Genomic DNA, 21,559 nt, shown 5'->3' on the forward strand with positions numbered 1-21,559 from the left:
AGGCCTCAATGTAGAGAAGGAACCTTTGCTTGAAGATCCGCCAGTTGACGCCAAGATTGCCGGAGATCCGGAGATGTGGAGGGGCCTGGATCTTCTCCAAGCCGCTGGAAGGCACTTGCTGGTCGTCAGGGAATCACTCAAGGTAAACCACTTAGAGAAAGTAGACTACTGGTACCATGTCGTGTTAATCACCCTGGGGTAACACCGACTGCAACTGGATGCAGTTGTACTTGAAGGTAGACTCCAAACGGTGATGATAGTTCAATACGCTTTATTGAACTTGTTAAGCAGTGCATGCAGTTCGCTGTGGGTTTGACACTCTATTAATCTAAGCATGCTTGCTATAACTAACTAGACCAGACTAGCTCTGAGCCATGTGTAGAAGGTGCTAACTGATATATACACCCTGACTGTCACTCCAGTTGTCACCAGTGAAAAGAGGCAGCGTGTTGATGCCTCGTGTGTTTTATAGTGGGAGACCACCCTCCAGTGTTCCGCCTGGTGATTGGTCGTGTTCTGTCCTGAGTCACTGCCTGTCTGTATCTCATTATGTGCATGAGCGCATATCATGACAATTGTGTCATCCCACATATTGTAATGTCAGTCAGTGATACACGTAAAACCTCCACTATCTTTGAGCTTGTGGATTCCCTACCTATTTTCAAGAAAAGCCGACAGGGATTTAACCCAATCATTAACTTGCTATTATTTGAACGACCCAACAAAAAAAGATGTCATTTGCATGTCTGCTCATCCAAACCACTTACATATCTCAGGACCTAAGACTTCCCATGCTCGGGCTTCCATCAGTGCATAAAATTCCAATATCAAGCCTGACTAAAGTAATAAAAGCATGATCGGCTTGACACCCAGATGTGTCAAGCATTCAAGCTACAATTGTTTTCCCTGCCCTGTATTTGTGCCACAGAATTGCACTTAAAGTTTCAGTTTTCAGTCAGCAGGCATCCTCTTTTCATGGTCCGCTAGATTTCTGCTGATGTTTATTTTTGGACCATTTGGCCAACGAAGGCCCAAATTGCATCAAATCGCCTCACAGCTGTTTTACCAAGTTCTCAGTTTTCTTATTTTAACTTGCCTGATTCATGGTCTGAAGGGGTTATTTTATGCAGAAATGTTGGGCCTTTACCCATTGCAATTTAGAAGAACGTGAGGTGATCTTATCGGACTGGATGCTCCCATCCCCCAGCTGCATGTTGTCATGTGAGAGTACCTTTAAGAAATGGAAGTTTAAGCAATGTACCTTTAAGAAATTGAGCTGCTCATATTACTGAAGTGATGTCAGAGGGCGGGGGAGCTGAGCTCACTTCTGCTTTTGGTTTCAGTTTGAGGAGGCAGCTGGGAGTGTCTGTGTGTTTTGCTGAGAGCTGCAGGAAGAAAACACAGAGCTGCTCTGTTGATGTCTGCAAATCCAAAGACTATAAATATATTGAATGTAACCTCATGTCTGTTTTTGAAGGTTTGAAGTCTTTGGATGTTTAAAGGAACAGTTTGAAGGATTATTTAGTGTTGTAGTCTTTTGGGGTTATCTTTGAAGTAATGGGTGTTAAGGTATTCAATGTTTGTTTTCAAAAGGTTAAATTGAATTCATAGAATAAACATCGTTTTGTTTTAAAAACCATTTGTCCATAACTGCTGTACCACACCTGGAGAATACACCATGTGCTTCCCGCATCACAATCTATTAAAAGTTGTGGTTCGGTTGAACTCCATGAAACACTTTGGGGTTCTGTAAACCCGGACCCATAACACTGTTTCTCGACGTCACACCATTTGCTGGAGATGGGATACTCTACTCCTGCAGCTTGGCAATGGGATTTCCCATTGAAACCACTCCATGCCGTTGGGAAATCTGCGGGCGGAAGTGCGCTGGTGGCGGGAACAGAGAACCCAATTGCTGGAAAATTCCGGCCATAAGGTCCCGAGAAGATTTAACATGGTGGATGCTGGGAAAATGTCCTGGAGGCACAGGGCTAGTTTAAAAATTAGGCGTGTCCCACTTAAGACTGAGATGAAATTTGTTTTTCCCTCAGAGGGTCAATCAGTCTGTAAAATTCTCTTCCCCAGAGAAAAATGGCGGTTGGACCACGGAACATATCGAAGGCCGAGTTAGATAGAATTTTGACTATCAAAGGAGTAAAGGATTATGGAAGAAGAAAGGAAAGTGGAGTTGAAGCCACAATCAGATGAGCCATGATCAGGTCGAAGGGTAAGGTAGGCCAAAGGGGCTGAATGATCTACCCCTGCTCCTAATTATCGGGTCCTTGTGTCCTCAAGATTGCACTGAGACCGACATCATCAAATAGCGTGATACAAGAATCACCAAGCCAATTTGTGCTATAGTGATGAATAGACCAAGCAGAGTGAGTGGGGGCACGGGGTTAGACATCTTCTTTTCCCTCAAGGACGTTCGTTGTTTTTTTACAACAATCAGACATCTTTCACAATCATTTTTCTTGGATGCAGTCCACAAATAGCCAGATTTATTGAATTTACTTGACATCAGATGATTTAATTTGGTTTCTGAACAAGTATCATAAATAAGACACTACTGAACCCATTGCATTGGGTAAATGTTAACTGTAGTTGCATATACAAGGCCAACTCCTTTCTTGGCATTGTATTGATAGGACATTCCTGACAGTTTAACTTCCTGCTCCAGGTTCTGTGAAGGTCATATCATTGGTCCTTTATTCATGGAACTGTTCAAATACTCAAGCTGCAAATGTATACACTGACTTGCGGGTAGATTAAAGTTGCTCCACCGCTGATTTTGCACAAATACAATCGTGCTCTCAGCCCCCATTTTATTTTTATTTGATTTGCCCATTAATTGTCCATGAAAAGTTAAGCCTGGCAACCAATATTGTAAGTACCCTTTTTGTGATGTGATCATTGTTGAGGCATTGCCAATCAACTTTTCTGACCCCCAAAAGGAACAATTGAAAATGCAGAGTCTCATTCAATCTGGGAATGAAATATAGCATGAAAAAAAATATGATTGCTCTGTAATTTTCCCTCTCCTAGTCCAACCATTCTCTCCCTCTCTTTTCTGTATGTAAGATTTGACTCTAATTACAGAAGTTCCCATAGGCACAATCTATGTGCGTTATCTGTGAAAGGCAACATGGCACTATGCATCTGGTAGATGCTGGGAGATCCTCTTCCAAGATCTACCCGGCTCGCCTCACCTCACGGGATCTAACACGATCTCACGAGATGCCGTGATGTGCATTCTGCCAATCATGATGGATCACATTTTTGCAAATATGCACATTAGAGTAAAACAGCGAGTTTCACTCTAACATCTAACCAAAGCGTTGGGATCTAACACCTTCGCTTTGGAGAACTCGTGTGAGCGCCGTTCAGTGCTGGGTCGTACAAACGGCGACCAGATGGAACAACACTTGTGGGGGTTTCCCAGGGGATTGGAAGGCCCCAGGTGCTTGCCCTCTGGGCAGCGTGACAACCTGGCCCTGCTAGTGCAACCCGGGGACCGGAGCACTACTAGCCGGCACCCTGGTGGTGCCAGCCCGATACTGCCAAGATGCCCAATTGGCACTTCTAGCTGGCAGGGGCATTGCCAGGGTGTCAGGCTGGCAGTAACAAGGTGCCAAGCTGGAATTTTTCCCGTGACAGGGACTGGGCCCGGGGTGCCCTTTGTAAGTTCAGAGGGGTATGGGGGTCCTGTGGACCCCCTTATAGGTGAATCGGGGCTATGAGTGTGATTAGGAGTCACGTCGGGGGATCAAGAGATCGGGACGCCAAGGCATCCCAAACTCCTTCTGCATTGAGGAATTCCGGTGAGCCGAGCTTCGCAGCGCAGAAAAAGGGAATAAGTGCGGCCTCGTCTGAGAGTTCCCTGCTGAGGCCCCAAATCTATCCAAATGGTAACAGAGCCCGGTTGATAATGTGGGGTTTCTCAGTGTTCCAAGCACTGGGAAACACCTGGCTAAAGGTGCTCACTAACAGGAGATCGCTCCCCATGTTTCTTTCTCTCAGGAGAAATGCACTTGGTTCTGCTATCTGTTAATGTCCCAGATTTCCCATTCTTCTCTATGGCCCTGATGTACAATCAATTCACTACAAGACGATGAGAACGAGTGAACATAGGCTTTATTATCCAAGAACTTGCCTGCCTGTGACTGCTGTAACAATGAGCGCCGCCCACAGGCGGCAGGTATATATACCGCCCCGGGGGTGGGGGGCCAGAGGCGGAGCCCACCAGGGTTCCAGTACAATACATGGAAGGAGATCATATTACCATTCTCTGGCCATAGGCCACAGTACTATACAGACAACTTATATTATGCTGAATACATTCACCCCCTGTTAAAAATGAAGTCCAGCGGGGGTGAAGTGGGGTCATCACATGTTCAGTCTGTCTGGAGGCCGGATTGTTCTTTTGGACCTCCTCAGCTCTGGTGCTGCGGCGGATACGGGCGTTCTAATTGTTGACTCCGAGAGTGTGTTGTCTGGAGCTACTGTCCGGCGTGTCGGCGATGGTAGAGGGGTGGGGTAGGCAGGGGGGTGGTGGATGGTGGCAGTGTAGGCGTGGGACAGTACAGGAGCCCCAGGGGGGCGTCAGGGATTCGGGGGGGGTGGCAGTAGGCGTTGGGAGGGGCGCGCATTAACATGTGAACCAGCGGGCGCCAGGTCCCGGAGGGAGACCGTATCTTGCCGTCCGTCTTGGTGCGCGACGTAGGCATATTGGGGGTTGGCGTGCAGCAGCTGGACCCTCTCCACCAGTGGGTCAGTCGTATGGCTCCTCGTATACTTCCGGAGAACGACAGGTCCCGGTGTTGTCAGCCAGGATGGAAGCGAGACCCGGAGATGGACTTCCTAGGGAAGACAAACAGACGGTCGTGAGGGGATCGTTCGTGGCTGTGCAGAGGAGCGTTCTAATGGAGTGGAGCGCATTGGGGAGGACCTCCTGCCAGCGGGGAATCTGGAGACTTCTAGACCGAAGGGCAAGAAGAACAGCCTTCCATACTGTCGCGTTCTCCCTTTCCACCTGCCCGTTTCCCTGCGGGTTGTAGCTCGTAGTCCTGTTCGAGGCGATGCCCTGACTGAGCAGGTACTGACACAGCTCATCGCTCATGAAAGAGGTGCCCCGGTCACTGTGGATGTATGCAGGGAAACCGAACAGGGTGAAAATGCTGTGCAGTGCCTTTATAACAGTGGCCGAGGTCATGTCGGGACATGGGATAGCGAAGGGGAAGCGGGAGTACTCGTCAACAATGGTCAGGAAGTATATATTGCAATTGGTGGAAGGGAGGAGCCCTTTGAAGTCGATACTGAGGCGCTCAAAGGGCCGGGAGGCCTTTACCAGGTGGGCCTTGTCTGGCCGGTAGAAGTGCGGTTTGCACTCTGCGCAGACTTGGCAATCCCTGGTCATGGCCCTGACCTCCTCGGTGGAGTAGGGCAGATTGCGGGCCTTAATAAAGTGGATAAGCCGAGTGACGCCCGGGGTGACAGAGGTCATTGTGGATAGCCTGAAGTTGGTCATCTTGCGCGCTGGTGCATGTGCCACGGGACAGGGCATCTGAGGGCCCACTGAGTTCCCTAGGACGATACTTGATATCATAAATATAGGTGGAGAGGTCGATCCTCCACCTCAAGATTTTGTCATTTTAAAATTTGTCCCATTGTGCGTTGTCGAACATAAAGGCTACCGACCATTGGTTGGTGACGAGGGTGAACCTCCCACCGGCTAGGTAGTGCCTCCAATGCCGCACCGCTTCCACAATGGCTTGCGCTTCCTTCTCAACAGAGGAGTGTCGAATCTTGGAGGCGCTCTACTTCTCTACCTGGAAGGGGACGGACTTGTCCACCGCGTGCATCACGGCCTTCATGATATCGGCCTTGATGCGGCTGAAGGCCGAGCGGGCCCCAGCTGTCAGGGGGAATATAGTGGCTTTAATAAGTGGGCGGGCTTTGTCCGCATAGTTGGGGTCCCACTGAGTGTAATAGGTGAATAGCCCCAGGCAGCGTTTGAGGTCCTTGAGGCTATGGGGAAGGGGAAGTTCCATGAGGGGATGCATGCGGTCAGGGTCGGGCCCTAGGACCCCGTTTTCCACAACATAGCTGAGGATGGCTAGCCGGGTTGTGCGAAAAACGCACTTCTCCTTGTTGTATGTGAGGTTGAGGGATTGGCCGGTCTGGATGAACCTCTGAAGGTTGGCGTCATGGTCCTGCTGATCATGGCCGCAGATAGTAACATTGTACAAGTACGGGTATGTAGCCCGCAGCCAGTACTGGTCCAACATTCGGTCCATCGTTCTCTGGATGACCCCATTAGTGACGCCGAAAGGGACCCTGAAGAAGTGGAAGAGTCGGCCGGCTGCTTCAAAAGCAGTGTAGTGGCGATCTTCCGGGTGGATCGGGAGCTGGTGGTAGGCACACTTCAGATCTACTGTGGAGAACACCCGGTACTGTGCGATCTGGTTGACCATCTCCGCTATGCGGGGGAGGGGGCACGCATCAAGTTGCGTGAACCAGTTTATGGTCTGGTTGTAGTCCACAACCATCCGATTCTTTTCCCTGGTCCTGACAACCACCACTTGTACTCTCCAGGGGCTGTTGCTGGCCTCGATGACCCCCTCCCTCAAGAGTCGCTGGACCTCCGACTTGATAAAAATCATGTCTTGTGCACTGTACCGGCTGCTCCTGGTGGCGATGGGCTTACAGTCGGAGGTGAGGTTCGCAAAGAGCGAAGGGGGGGTCGCGAGGCTACATACAGTGAGAGGGGGTAGGATCCGCCGAACTTTAGGGTCAGGCTTCGGTGACTCATTGGAAGTCGAGTCCAAGCAGTAGGGGGGCGCAGAGGTGAGGGAGGACATACAGTTTAAAATGGGCGTACTCATCGCCCTGTATCGCGAGGTTCACGACACAGTACCCCCGGATCTATACCGAATGGGATCCGGAGGCAAGGGAGATTGTCTGGGTCGCGGGGTAGATGTGGCGGGAGCAGCGCCTTACCGTGTCGGGATGGACGAAGCTAACTCTGCTCCTGGAGTCGAAAAGACAGGGAGTCTCGCGCCCATTGACCCAGATGGCCATCAGCAAATTCTTCCGATGCTTTGGCCGCGACTGGTCGAGGGTGACTGCGCCGAGCTGGGGGTAGTCTGCATGGTCGGAGGTATCGGGGCCACAAGATGGCGGTCCCCATGAGTCGCGCCAATATGGCCCCTCCCATGGGTCGCACGTGTCGGGCTGAGTTAAAGATGGTGCCCCCACGAGCTGCACGAGGCGGATGACGCGTCTGAAGGGGGCGGTACCGGCAGGTACGCAGCCACATTGTGAGGTCTGTGGGCCTATGAGTCCGTGGATCGGGCCTGGTAAGCTTTTGACTTCGGGACTTTGGATCGGGCCAGACAGACTCTGGCAAAATGTCCCTTTTTTGCCACAGTCGCTGCATGTCGTGGTGCGGGCTGGGCAACGCTGCCGGGGGTGTTGACCCTGACCGCAGAAGTAGCAAGATGGTCCCCGGGCTGAACGGGCAGCCGCGCGGCACAGACCTGGGACGTAGTAGGGTCTGGTGAAGGCCGCGTCTGTGGTGCCCACAAAGGTTTTGCTGGGTCTGCCGGGAACGCGCTGAGGCACGAGGTGGCTAGTTTTACCGTGTCCTGTAGATCAGTGGCCCCGTTTTCCAGCAGTCACTGCCAGACGTAGTTAGACCGGACCCCAGCCACGTAGGTGTCCTGGATCATCAGCTTCATGTGCTCATCGGCCTTCACATCCCTGTGGTTGCAGTTGCGGGCGAGTAGTGTCAGGTTCTCTAGATACTCGTCCAGTGATTCCCCGGCGCGTTGACGGCGGGTAGTGAGGAGGTGCCACGTGAACACTTCGTTCACGGGCTTCACGAACTGTCTCTTTAGAACCGCTTCGTACGTGACTGCATCCTCAATCATGCCCGAGTTTCGGTGGCTCACCTGGGCGTGGAGGAGGCGCAGCTTGAGGGCGTCGGAGGGAGGCGTTTCAGAGGAGTCGAGGTAGGCCTCAAAACAGCGGAGCCAGTGGGAGAAGATTTCCTTAGCTTCTGCTGCTCATGCGTCGAGTTCCAGTTTATCAGGCTTCAGAGCGGCTTCCATAGTGATGTCTTTGGATAATAAATTGATGTACCATCAATTCACTACAAGACGATGAGAACGAGTGAACATAGGCTTTATTATCCAAGAACTTGCCTGCCTGTGACTGCTGTAACAATGAGTGCCGCCCACAGGCGGCAGGTCTATATACCGCCCCGGAGGGGGCGGAGCCAGAGGCGGAGCCCACCAGGGTTCCAGTACACTACATGGAAGGAGATCATATTACCATTCCCTGGCCATAAGCCACAGTACTATACAGACAACTTATATTATGGTGAATACATTCACCACAGACCCCTTATCAACTCACACATTGACAGGTTAACTGATGAAAGGGGGAAACAAACATTTAGGTTAACTGTTCCTCAGGGTAGCGTCCAAGTGGCATTTGCTTAGCAATAGCCTGCTCACTGACATTCAGCTTGGATTTCGTCAGGATCATTTAACTCCTGACAACATTACAGCCTTCGTTCAAACATAGAGAAAAACACAGAACTCCATAGATGAGCTGAGAGGGACTGCTCTTGACATCATGGCAGCATTTGATCGAGTATGGCATCAAAGATTCCTAGCAACACTGAACAGCATGTGAATCAGGGGGTAAGCTCCACACCGGTTGGAGTCATACCTGACACAAAAGAAGATGGATGTCGTTGTTGGAGGTCGACAATTTCAGTTCCAGGACACAACTGCAGGAGTTCCTCATGGTAGCATCTTAGGCCCAACTATCTTCAGCTGCTTCATCAACGACCTTCCTCCCATCCTAAGATCAGAAGGTGGGTTGTTCACCGATGATTGCACAATTTTAGCACCATTCCCATTTCCTCAGATATTGAACCTGAATATGCCCAACTGCAGCAAGAACTGGAACTTATCAACTATCAACATATTGCAGTTTACCAGAAACTGAACTGGACTAGCCATATAAATACTACAAGAGCAGGTCAGAGCCAAGAAATCCTGTGGTGATTAACTCACCTCCTGACTTTCTGAAGCCTGTCCACTATTGCCAGCACTCTGGGTTTCTGTACATCATGCCGCTGTTCAATAAGGCAGCTCGCCACCACCTACTCAAGAGTAATTAGGAATGGGCAATAAATGTTGGTCTAGCCAGCGATGCCCGCATCTCATGAATGAATAAAAACAAGTTACGGCACAAATATTTTTGAGCTGAAGGGTGCAGGAAAAGGTATACTGCGAGATGCCCGACTCCAATAATAATCAACATAAACAGTGGTTAGCACTGCTGCATCACAATTCAGGGACCCGGGTTTAATTCCGGTCTCGGGTGACTGTCTGTGTGGAGTTTGCACTTTCTCCCCGTGTCTGCGTGGGTTTCCTCCGGGTGCTCCGGTTTCCTCCCACAGTCCAAAGATGTGCAGGTTAGGTGGATTGGCTATGCTAAATTTCCCCGTAGTATCCAAAGGTTAGGTGGGGTTACTGGGTTATGGGGATAGGGTGAAGGCGTGGGCTTAAGTAGGGTGCTCTTTCAAGGGCCTGTGTAGACTCGATGGGCCGATTGGCCTCCTTCTGCACTGTAAATTCTATGATTGTATAAGACTCACAAAAATCAAGCCATACAGCATGTGCAGGACAAGGTTAGAGTAGTTAATAAGTACCTTTGAATCAGTGTTTACTAAAAAAGAAGTAACTGACAAAATAGCCATTGAAATGGAAATGTTAGAGGTAATAAGGCTGGAAAATCTGACATGCTTAAAGTGGATTAGTCACCTGGTCCATATGAATTGCATCCTCAGGGCGTGGAGATAATGGAAGGGTTTGCCATAATCTCCCAAACTTCCCTCGGTATAATGGAAGTGCCAGAGGATTGGAGAGTGAGAAATGTGACACATTTATTCATGGAAGGACAACGACAGGCTGGTTGGTTTAACTTCAGTGGTGGATAAAGTTTCAGAAACAAAAATGAGGGAAAATATCAACTGGCACTTGGAGAGGTTTGGATGAAGAACAACCAGCATTGATTTGGAAAAGGTTGACATTGCTGGACTAATCTAATTGAATTTTTTGATGAAGTAGCAGGGAAGATTAGTGAAGGGAATGCAATGGTTGTTATCTATTGCATTTTAAGAAAGTACTTGACAAAGTATATTACAATAAGTTGGTTAACAAATTCTGGCGCATGGAATAAGAGTGTCAGTGCCCGCTTGGATAAAGTATTTGGCTTACCGATAGAAAACAGGGAGTCATGATAAATGGTTATTTTTCGGAGGATGAAAGATAGCGATGTTGCTCAAGGATTAGTGCTTGGACCACAGCCCTTTTTGATATTCATAAATGTCTTAGACATTAAATATAGAGGTGGTTATACTCCATTGTGTTGGAAAGGGTCATTGGCTGGCACTTGTGTGGTGCAAATATAACTTGTCACTTATCATTCCAAGCCTGAATGTTCTCCAGGTCTTGTTACATATGAACATAAGCTGCTGCAGTTACTGAGGTGTTGCAAATATTTTTATCAATATAGCATATGATGGTCATGATGATGGTCACATGGTTACATATCTGGGATTACATTCCGGCTGGTTATGCATCACATGATGCGTAGTGATGTCCGGAGAGTGTTTGCACGGGCTTTGAGATGATCATCATCTTCATTGCATGAGCAATACCCTTAAAACTTCTCATTGTGTCTTACAAGAATCCAGTGCTGGCACCTCCATACCTTTTCTCTTTGTGACAACAAAGAAATAAAGCAGGAGATAAAACTGGGGACAAGGATTGAAGAAAAAAAATCTCTGGAAAGACGACTTCGCCGACTAACTGTGGGATGGCACCAAGAGCAACAGAGGCTGGTTTAGCAAAGTGGGCTAAATAGCTGACTTGAAATGCAGAACAATGCCAGCAGCGCGGGTTCAATTCCTGTACTGGCCTCCCCGAACAGATGCCGGAATGTGGCGACTAGGGGCTTTTCACAGTAACTTCATTGAAGCCTACTTGTGACAATAAGCGATTATTATTATTATAAGTTTCTTGGGACCGGACTCGCACACACACAGACACTGGGCTATGCACCGCCACTCATTTGAAGGTTAAACAAAGATTCTTTGAGACAGATGACTTCGTAGTGAGGCCATTCAGAAGAAGCTGCTTACTGTTAGTGATTTAACTCTAAAAGCTTCTGTGGAAGGTGCCACATCTATGGAGCTTGCAACAAGAGAGGCTTCACAGATAGGGGCTGGAGCGAGGATCTACAAAATGGTTACTTCAAGGAACAAGGCTGCAAAGGTGCAACCATGTCACCGTTGTACACAGGTTGGACATTCAGTGTGGGAATGCTGGAGTAAATCAAATTCATTTAAGAACAGTGGCAAGGGACACATTACCAAGGTATGTTAGGCTCAGAAAACTTCTCCTATGCTAAGTAAGTACAAGAAGAACAACACAGTCAAACAATCCAGTCATTTCTACAAATTAGTGGTTGAAGCTCAAGAAGTTTAAGATCATCAAGAGACAGAGAAACTGAGCTACTGCAAGAGCTAAAGCGAGGTGTTTTGTCAATACAGGGTGATCAACAATGTTTTTGGGCATTTCCAAAATTTGACGGTCATGAAATTAAAATGGGAATGGATATGGGTGCAGCAGTATCGCTAATACCTGAGACAATTTATTGTCAAAAGCTGAAGTATCTGCTTTTAAAATCATCAAAGATGATCCTAAGGACATGCATTGAAGATGCTGTACCTTTAAAAGGATGCATGCTGGTGAAAATAGAAGCAAATGACAGATAAAATGAAATGAAAAGAAAATTGCTTATTGTCACAAGTAGGTTACTGTGAAAAGCCCCTAGTCGCCAAATTCCGGCACCTGTTCGGGGAGGCTCGTACTGGAATTGAACCGTGCTGCTGGCCTGCCTTGGTCTGCTTTAAAAGCCAGCTCTTTAGCCCTGTGCTAAACCAGCCATGTTGTCTGTAGAAACATTCCTGCTCTATTTGGCAGAGAATGGTTGACTAAGATTAGGCTTAACTGGAAAACAGTCATTCAATTTGTGGGTTCAAAGAGCAACTTGCAACTACTTCTGAAGAAATATGAGAAGGTTCGCTAGAAATCAAGCCATAAAGCATACCCAGCACATCAAGCCTAAAGTTGAAGAACAAAGGGCAGCACGGTGGCCTAGTGGTTAGCACAGCTGCCTCACGGCGCTGACGTCCCAGGTTCGATCCCGGCTCTGGGTCTCTGTCCGTGTGGAGTTTGCACATTCTCCCCGTGTCTGCGTGGGTTTCGCCCCCACAACCCAAAAATGTGCAGAGTAGGTGGATTGACCACGCTAAATTGCTCCTTAATTGGAAAAAATAATTGGGTAATCTAAATTTTAAAAAAAAGTTGAAGAACAACTAGACAGATTCGTACAAACTGGAGTCATTGAACCTGTTGCTACAAGTGATTGGGCAGCAGCAGTCATTCCTGTTTTAAAACGAGATGACTCAGTGAGAATTTGTGGAGATTTCAAAACTACTATTAACCCAGTTTTGTGTGCAGATCATTATCCACTACCGTTGATTGAAGATCCATTTGCTGGAGCTTCTGGAGGACAGAAATTCAGTAAAATTGATTTTTCATAGGCATATCTGCAGATGAATGTGGCTGCTGAATCACAGCCTCTACTCATCTTAGTGATGCAGAAAGGTCTGTCTGTTTTGTTACAGAAGACTTTTCAGAATAACATTTGCGCCTGCTCTTTTTCAAAGATCCATGGAGGGTCGGAGAATTGCCGGAGGTCGGCGTGAATCCTACCCCTGCCGGCATCCAAATTCTCTCACCCTCCAAAAACCGGCATGGCTTGAGTCGCGCCGCCCGCCTCGGAGAATGGCGGGGTCGGGCACAACTCAGTGGGCCCCGGGGCCGCCCAAATTCTCCGTCCCGCGATGGGCCGAAGTCCCTATAGCCGGTCCCTTCGGCATAAATTGGAGTTGGTCCCTCACCGGCGGGACCTGGCGGCGCGGGCGGCCTCCGGGGTTATTGGGGGGTCGCGGGGGGATGTGGCCCCAGGATGTGCCCCCACGGTGGCCTGGCCCACGGTCGGGGCCCACTGATCCTCGGGTGGGCCTGTGCCATGGGGGCACTCTATTCTTTCCGCACCGGAGGCCGTGGTCATCCGCCATTCCCAGTGCAGAAGTGACACCATGTGCGCATGCGCGGGGATGACGTCAGCAGCCGCTGACGCTCCCGCGCATGCGCGGACCCGCACCGGATGGCGGAGTCCCTTCGGCCCCGGCTGGCACGGCACCGAAGGCCTTCCACGCCAACCGGCGGGGCACAAACCGCTCCAGCGCTGGCCTAGCCCCTGAAGGTGCGGAGAATTCCGCACATTTGGGGCTGCCCGATGCCAGAGTGGTTCCCGCCACTCCACTGCGCCGTTTCTGCCCACCCAGCCGATTCCCGGAGAATCCCGCCCAAGAAGGAAAAGTGTGATTTTTCAAGTCATCCATAAATTACCTTGGTCTTATCACTGACGAAGATGATTTACACAAAGAGCCGAAGAAAATGTCAGCCATCTTAGAAGCACCACGTCCTCGGAATGTGGCACAGTTAAGGACTTTTTTAGGATTGAGAAACTAAATGAAACGATGGCAAGGTGGCGCAATGGTTAGCGCTGCTGCCTCATGGTGCTGAGGACTCTGGTTCGATCCCGGTCCTGGGTCACTGTCTGTGTGGAATTTGCACATTCTTCCCGTGTTTGCGTGGGTCTCACCCCTGTCATGATATTCAGGTAAACATCATAGCGCAAACATACATACATACTGATGGACAGATCAACGGACCAATCAACATGCACACAACACCACAGCCAATCACAGGCAAGAGCATACACAGTACAAAACAGGGAACACGGCACTTCCTGGGCATTCCAGCAGGAGACAGCTCAGGGCACAGAGCTCATAGCAAACCACTCAGACATCCACCATGTGCTGAGTGCCACTACAAGATAGTATTAGTAATAGGTTCACAGATTCTAAGGTTATGATCGAACCTCAGTAACCAGTTTACCACTGTAAATAAATGTTAGTAATAAAACTGAGTTGTACCATTCGCAACCATGTTGGTTCGTCTGTGTAGCAGAGCACCCAACACATCAACCCCCACAACCCAAGCAGTGCAGGGTAGGTGGATTGGCCAGGCTAAATTGCCCCTTAATTTGAAAACAAATAATTCGGAACTCTAAAATGTACTAAAAAAAAGAGAAACCAGATTAAATATTCACAAGATTCAGAGCACGTGTGCAGATTGTCTGTGATAATGGTCCACAGTTTATTTTGAAGGAGCTTGAGGACTATATGAAAGGGAACGGTATACACCACATCAGGTCAGCTCCATATCATACAGCAACGAGAGGATGGCCGAACATTTTGTGCAATCATTAAAGCTTCTATCAAAGCATCAAAGGACAAGGGAACTGTGATGAATGGTTACTGTACCCTTAACACCATGTAGGTGATGCACCTTTAAGACCGGGTTTGGAACCCTGGGGGAATCCGCCTTCGGTGTCCGTGCTTCCAGGTTGAGCTTTTCTGGCTTGAGACCGGCGTCCATCCTAACGTGGGCAGCACGGTAGCCTTGTGGATAGCACAATTGCTTCACAGCTCCAGGGTCCCAGGTTCGATTCCAGCTTGGGTCACTGTCTGTGCGGAGTCTGCACATCCTCCCCGTGTGTGCGTGGGTTTCCTCCGGGTGCTCCGGTTTCCTCCCACAGTCCAAACATGTGCAGGTTAGGTGGATTGGCCATGATAAATTACCCTTAGTGTCCAAAATTGCCCTGAGTGTTGGGTGGGGTTACTGGGTTATGGGGATAGGGTGGCGGTGTTGACCTTGGGTAGGGTGCTCTTTCCAAGAGCCGGTGCAGACTCGATGGGCCGAATGGCCTCCTTCTGCACTGTAAATTCTATGATAATCTATGAACGTACTCTGCTTATTAAATTGTAGTCCCCTCAATAATGGCACGAGAGTGTGGAATGGTAAATGAAGGCTTTAATAAGCAGAGAACTAGCCAGCTATAGAGATGAGTGCTCACTGAGTGCCGCCTACAGGGCGTCACATTATATACGGCTCCCTGGTGGGCGGAGCCGGAGGCCAAATAAATTTTTAAGTACTGGCTCCGCTGCTTCAAGGCCTATCTGGGATCCTCGGCAGCTCCCGTTGAAGGGCCTCGCAAGCTGCGCCTACTCCACACCCGGGTGAGCCATAGAATCTCCAGCATGATCGAGAAGGCGACCACTTACGACGAGGTGATCGAGATCCTGCGAAAGCGTTTCGTCAAACCCATAAATGAGGTACATGCATGGCACCTGCCCTCTACCTGCTGGCAGCGCTCAGGGGAAACACTGGACGAGTACGTGGAAAAGCTCACCGCACTCGCCAGGAACTGCAACCATCAGGATGTGACGGGGGAAGTCCACATGAACCTGCACATCCGAGACGCCTTCAGGTCCAGCATCCGTTCGACCTATATCAGGCAGCGCATCAACGGAAATGGAGCTTAAGACCTTCAGGACACGGTAACGCTCGCCACCTCACTGGAAGAGGCCCGCCACAACCTAGGCACGTACCCCGCGGACCCTGCGAGCCCCCCTCGGACTTCCCCAGACTCAGCCACACTGTGGGCCTGCGCCGTGCGGTGACCCGCCCAGACCAGGGGTACACCGTGCTATTTCTGTGGGCAGGGCCAGCATCCACGTCAATGCTGCCCAGCCCGCTCCGCCATCTGCAGCGACTGCGTAAAGAAGGGGCATTTTGTGAGGGTCTGCCTGGCCAGGCCCAAGGCCCAGAAATAAAAAACTCATCAGGCCCGAAAATCGTGCTCACAGGCCCACAGGCCCCGCAACGCGCCTGTACACCGGCCGGACATGCCCCTTTCTGACGCGTCATCGGCCTTGTGCGAGTCATGGGGGCGGCCGTCTTGGCGGCGGCTATCTTCTAAACCCGACATTTGCTACCGACGGCGGTGGCCATTTTGTGAAACCGACTCGGCTGAGGACTCAGACTACCCGCAACTGGGAGCGATCACCCTCGACCAATCGCGGCCAAAGCACCTGCGGAACGCCATGATGCAGGTCCAGATCAACGGGCGCGACACTCCCTGCCTCTTCGATTCTTGGAGCACGGAGAGCTTTGTACATCCAGAAACAAGAAGGCGCAGCTCCTAGCGCACCTATCCCACTTCGCAAACCATAGCCCTCGCCTCCGGGTCCCACTTGGTCCAAATCAAGGGGTATTGTATTGCGAATCTCACGACCCAGGGCGCCCAATACGCTTGTTTCAAGCTCTATATCCTCCCTCACCTCTGCGCCCCCCTGCTGCTTGGTCTGGATTTCCAATTCAGCCACCGAAGCCTGACCCGGAAGTTCGGCGGACTCTTGCCCCCCCCTCATGGTATGCAGCCTTGCAACACTGAAAGTTGCACCCCCCTCACTATTTGCGAACCTCACCCCCAACTGTACGCCCGTCGCCACCAGGAGCCAGCAGTACAGTGTCCAAGATATGACTTTTATCAAGTCAGAGGTCCAGCGTTTACTGAAAGAGGGGGTCATCGAGGCTAGCAACAGGCCCTGGAGAGCACAAGTGGTGGAAGACCGCCTCTATACTGCTTTCGAAGCAGGCGGACGGCTTTTCCACTTCCTCAGGGTCCCCTTCGGCGTCATAAATGGGGTCTCCATCTTCCAGAGGGCGATGGACCAAATGGTGGATGAGTACGGCCTGCGGGCTACTTACCCATACTTGGACGATGTCACCATCTGCGGCCATGATCAGCAGGACCATGACACGAACCTTGAAAAGTTCCTCCAGACCACCCGGGCCCTCAACCTGACCTACAATAAGGAAAAATGCGTTTTCCACCCAATCCGACGAGCCATCCTTGGCTAGGTCATGGAAAACGGGGCCCTAGGTCCAGACCCCGACCGCATGTGCCCCCTCAAGGAACTCCCCCTCCCTCGTAGCCTCAAGACCCTCAAACGGTGTTTGGGGCTTTTTCCTATTACGCCCAGTGGGTCCCCAGATATGCGGACAAAGCCCGCCCACTCATAAAGATCACAACATTTCCCCTGATGGCTGAGGCCCGGTCGGCCTTCAGTCGCATCAAGGCCGACATCATCAAGGCCGCGATGCACGCGGTGGATGAAACCATCCCTTTCCAGGTAGAGAGCGATGCGTCAGACATCGCTCTGGCTGCTACCCTCAACCAGGCAGGCAGGCAGTAGCATTCTTCTCTTGGACCCTCACCGCCTCCGAGATTCGGCACTCTGCAGTCGAAAAGGAGGCACAAGCCATTGTGGAGGCTGTGTGGCACTGGAGGCACTACCAAGCCGGTAGGAGGTTCACCCTCATTACCGACCAATGGTCAGTAGCCTTCATGTTTGATAATGCACAACGGGGCAAAATTAAAAATGATAAAATCTTGAGGTGGAGGATCGAACTCTCCACCTACGCTTACGATATTAAGTACCGTCCAGGGGAGCTCAACGAACCCCCAGATGCCCTGTCCAGCTGAACGTGCACCAACACACAGGAGGATTACCTGTGGGCTATCCACAATAACCACTGTCACCCGGGGGTTACCCGGCTCGCCCACTTTATCAAGTCCCGCAACCTACCTTACTCCACCAAGGAGGTCAAGGCCATGACCAGGGTGTGCCAGATCTGCGCGGAGTGCAAACCGCATTTCTACCGGACAGACAAGGCTCGCCTTGTAAAGGCCTCGGGGCCCTTTGAGCGACTAAGCGTGGACCTCAAAGGCCCCCTCCCACCCACCAACCGCAATATCTACTTCCTAACCGTCATCGACGAGTTCTCCCGCTTCCCATTCGCCGTTCCCTGTCCCGACATGACCTCGGCCACCGTGATAAAGGCACTGCACAGCATCTTCACCCTGTTTAGTTTCCCCGCTTATATCCACAGCGACCGGGGTACATTATTCATGAGCGATGAGCTGCGTCAGTATCTGCTCAGCAAAGGCATCGCCTCGAGCAGAACGACCAGTTATAACCCGTGGGGATATGGGCAGGTGGAGAGGGAGAACGCGACAGTTTGGAAGGCTATCCTTCTGACCCTACGGTCGAGAAGTCTCCCAACCACCCGCAGGCAGGAGGTCCTACCCGCTGCCCTCTACTCCATTAGGTCGCTCCTCTGTACGGCCACGAATGAGACCCCTCACAATCGCTTGTTTTTATCTTCCCCAGGAAGTCCACCTCTGGGGTCTCGCTTCCACCTTGGTTGATGACTCCAGGACCTGTTCTTCTCCGGAGGCACGCGAGGAGCCATAAGACATACCCCCTGGTCGAGAGGGTCCAACTGCTACATGCGAACCCCCGATACGCCTACATCGCGCACCCCGACGGCAGGCAAGACACGGTTTCCCTCCGGGATCTGGCACCCGCCGGTTCCCCCACTGACGCCCACCCCCTCGCAGTTTCCCTACGGGATCTGGCACCCCCCCTGGGCCCCCACACCGCCGGTAGTCACCGACCCCCCCTCCTCCCCCCCTCCACACTTCCCGCCGGTGCCGGCACCGCTACCTCCAGGTAATCCCCCAGCTAATCACCCTGCCCCCCGACCTCCTATCCCGACCCGGACGAAGGCTCCGACCACCGTGCTCCCAGATGTACCCTCACCAAAGACGTCCGTGTCCGCCGCACCACCGCCCGAGCTGAAAAGGCCGACGAGGACGATCAAAAAGAATAGACATGTAATTCCACTTCACCCCGACGGACTCTGTGTTTTTTTAAACAGGGGGTGAATGTAATGAATGGTTACTGTACCCTTAACACCATGTAGGTGATGCCCCTTTAAGACCTGGTTTGGAACCCTGGGGGACTCCGCCTCCGGCTCCGCCTACCAGGGAACCGTATATAAGGTGACGCCCTGTAGGTGGCACTCAGTGATCACTCATCTCTGTAGCTGGCTAGTTCTCTGCTTATTAAAGCCTTTATTTACCATTCCACACTCTCGTTATTGAGGGTACTACAGGAACATTATCAAGAAGAGTAAACACATTTCTAATATCGTAATGGAACCGTGTACATGCGTCCACACAAAGCTCATTGGCAATGCTGTTATTCAAAACGAAACTACAAATGCAGTTTGATTTGTAAACTCCACCTGATATTTCAGAGATTGTCAAGTGACAGCAACAAGCACAAATCGCTGGGGGAGAGAAAAACCTTAAAAAGTGAGTATTCAACCAGGGAGAGTGAGTGTTAGCCAGAAAGTACATCACCAATGAGTAATGGGTACCTGCTATGATCCTAGCAAAGACATGTCCAACATCATACAGTCCGTGTGGGGGTGTGGTGGGGTGAAATGCCCGTGCCCCTGGCCAGTCCTCCTGCTCGGCGAACCTGGAGTTGATCAGAGCATCCTGTGCATGTTGGCCCTAGCGCACATGTTGTGCGGTCTCCCGTGCCTGCCCGAGCCCCATGCCCTGCCCATGCTTGCCCTCTCCCGCATTCTCCTCGTCAGACGAGGACTGACATTCACCCTCCCCCCCCCCAGCACATCGCCCCTCTGATGCGCGATGTTGTGGAGGATGTAGCAGGCCACCACAATGTGGGTGACCCTCCCAGCACCATACTGGAGGGAGAGTGGTCCTGGTATCTGAATTGCATCTTCAGGTTGTCGAAACATCTCTTGATCATACCCCTGGTCACTGCATGTGGCCTGTTGTCCAGATCTCCACATCGGTCTGTGGCCTCTGGGTAGGTGTCATCAGCCACGTCCGCAGCAGATAACCCCTGGCGCCTAGGAGCCATTCCCCAGCAGGGGTTGTGCCTCGTAGAGGCTGAAAGCCTCGAGTGTGCAGGATGAAGGCGGCGTGCACACTACTCGGGTATCGACGCAAATGTGCTTGATCCGCAGCTTATGGTCACACACCAGCTGCCCCATCGAGTGGAACCCCTTTTGGTTTGTGAAGAGCAGCCTGTCATCTGCAAGTGCTCGTAGGGTCACATGCATCCTGTCGGTCACCCCCTGGACCGGGGGCATCTTGGCAGTGGTGGCGAATCCCGCTGCCCGGACATCCTGGTCGGCTCAGTCCACATTGAAATGGCTGTATTGTGCCGATTTGGCATATAGGGCCTCCGTGAATTTACCTGTGCACCAAGCCCTGTGAGATCCCGGACAGGTCCCCGCTCGGCGCCTGGAAGGGCCCCGCTGCGCAGACGTTCAGGGCGACCATCACTTTGACGGCCATGGGGAGAGGGTGTGTTTTCCCCATTCCACTGCGGTGCCAGGTTTGCCATGATCACAGAATGATAGCATGATAGAATCTCGACAGTGCCGAAGGAGGCCATTAGGCCCATAGAGTCTGCACCGACCCTTGGAAACACGCCCTGACCCTATCCCCATAACTCAGTAATGCCACCTAACCTTTTGGACACTAAGGGGCAATTTAGCATGGCCAATCCACCTAACCTGCACATCTTTAGACTGTTGGAGGAAACCGGAGCACCTGGAGGAAACCCACGCAGACACGGGGAGAACGTTGAGATTCCACACAGACAGTCACTCAAGACCAGAATTGAACCCGGGTCCCTGACGCTGTGAAGCAGCAGTGCTAACCACTGTGCCACCCCTGGGCTGCCCGTGATTCTGGGCTGGACCTTTCGAGTGCATGCACAACAAGCATTTTGCGTATTTATACGACTTTTCTAACTTTTTAACCTGATTTCACGGAGTGATTTATCGAGCTCTAACATCTCCACTACAATTAATATTTCGCCAGCTTCTTGTTGGTTAACACTGATATAAGGAATTCATTATATACTCTAATTTTGCCCTGAATATTTCGTATGACTTGATTATAATTCTTATGCCACATCCAGAGTATTATGTCCAGTTCTGGTCACTATACATTAGGAAGGCTGTGAGTTGGTGTAGAGGAGATTTACCGGAATGGTTCCAGAGATCGGATGACACGGTGGCACGGCAGTTAGCACTTCTGCCTCACAGCGCCAGGTACCCGGTTCAGAACTTGAGCGACTGTCTGTGTGGAGTTTGCACAATCTCCCCTTGTCTGCATGGGTTTCCTCCGGTGCTCCGGTTTGCTCCCACAGCCCAAAATTGTGCAGATTAGGCGGATTGACCATGCTAATTTTCCCCTTAGTGTCCAAAAATTAGGCAGGTTTATGGAGATTGGGGAAGGACATTAGGCCGAGATAAGATGCTCCTTCGGAGGGTCAGTGCAGACTCGATGCTTCAAATGGCTTCCTTCTGCACAGTCGGGCTTCTATGGATTCTATTCTATGATTCTATGCATAGAGGTCTTCAAAATTCTGAAGTGATTTGAAGATGAGGAGATCAAAAGCCATAAAGATAAGAGTCATCAATATACCCAATTTTGGAAATTCAGGAGAAACCTCTTGACCCAAAGTGTGATAAGAATGTAGAACTTGCTGCCACAAAGCACCAGTAGGAACAGGAATAAGCCATTTAACCCCTTGAGC

This window comes from Scyliorhinus torazame, chromosome 21 (assembly GCF_047496885.1).
Source record: "Scyliorhinus torazame isolate Kashiwa2021f chromosome 21, sScyTor2.1, whole genome shotgun sequence".
Taxonomy (NCBI): Eukaryota; Metazoa; Chordata; class Chondrichthyes; order Carcharhiniformes; family Scyliorhinidae; genus Scyliorhinus; species Scyliorhinus torazame.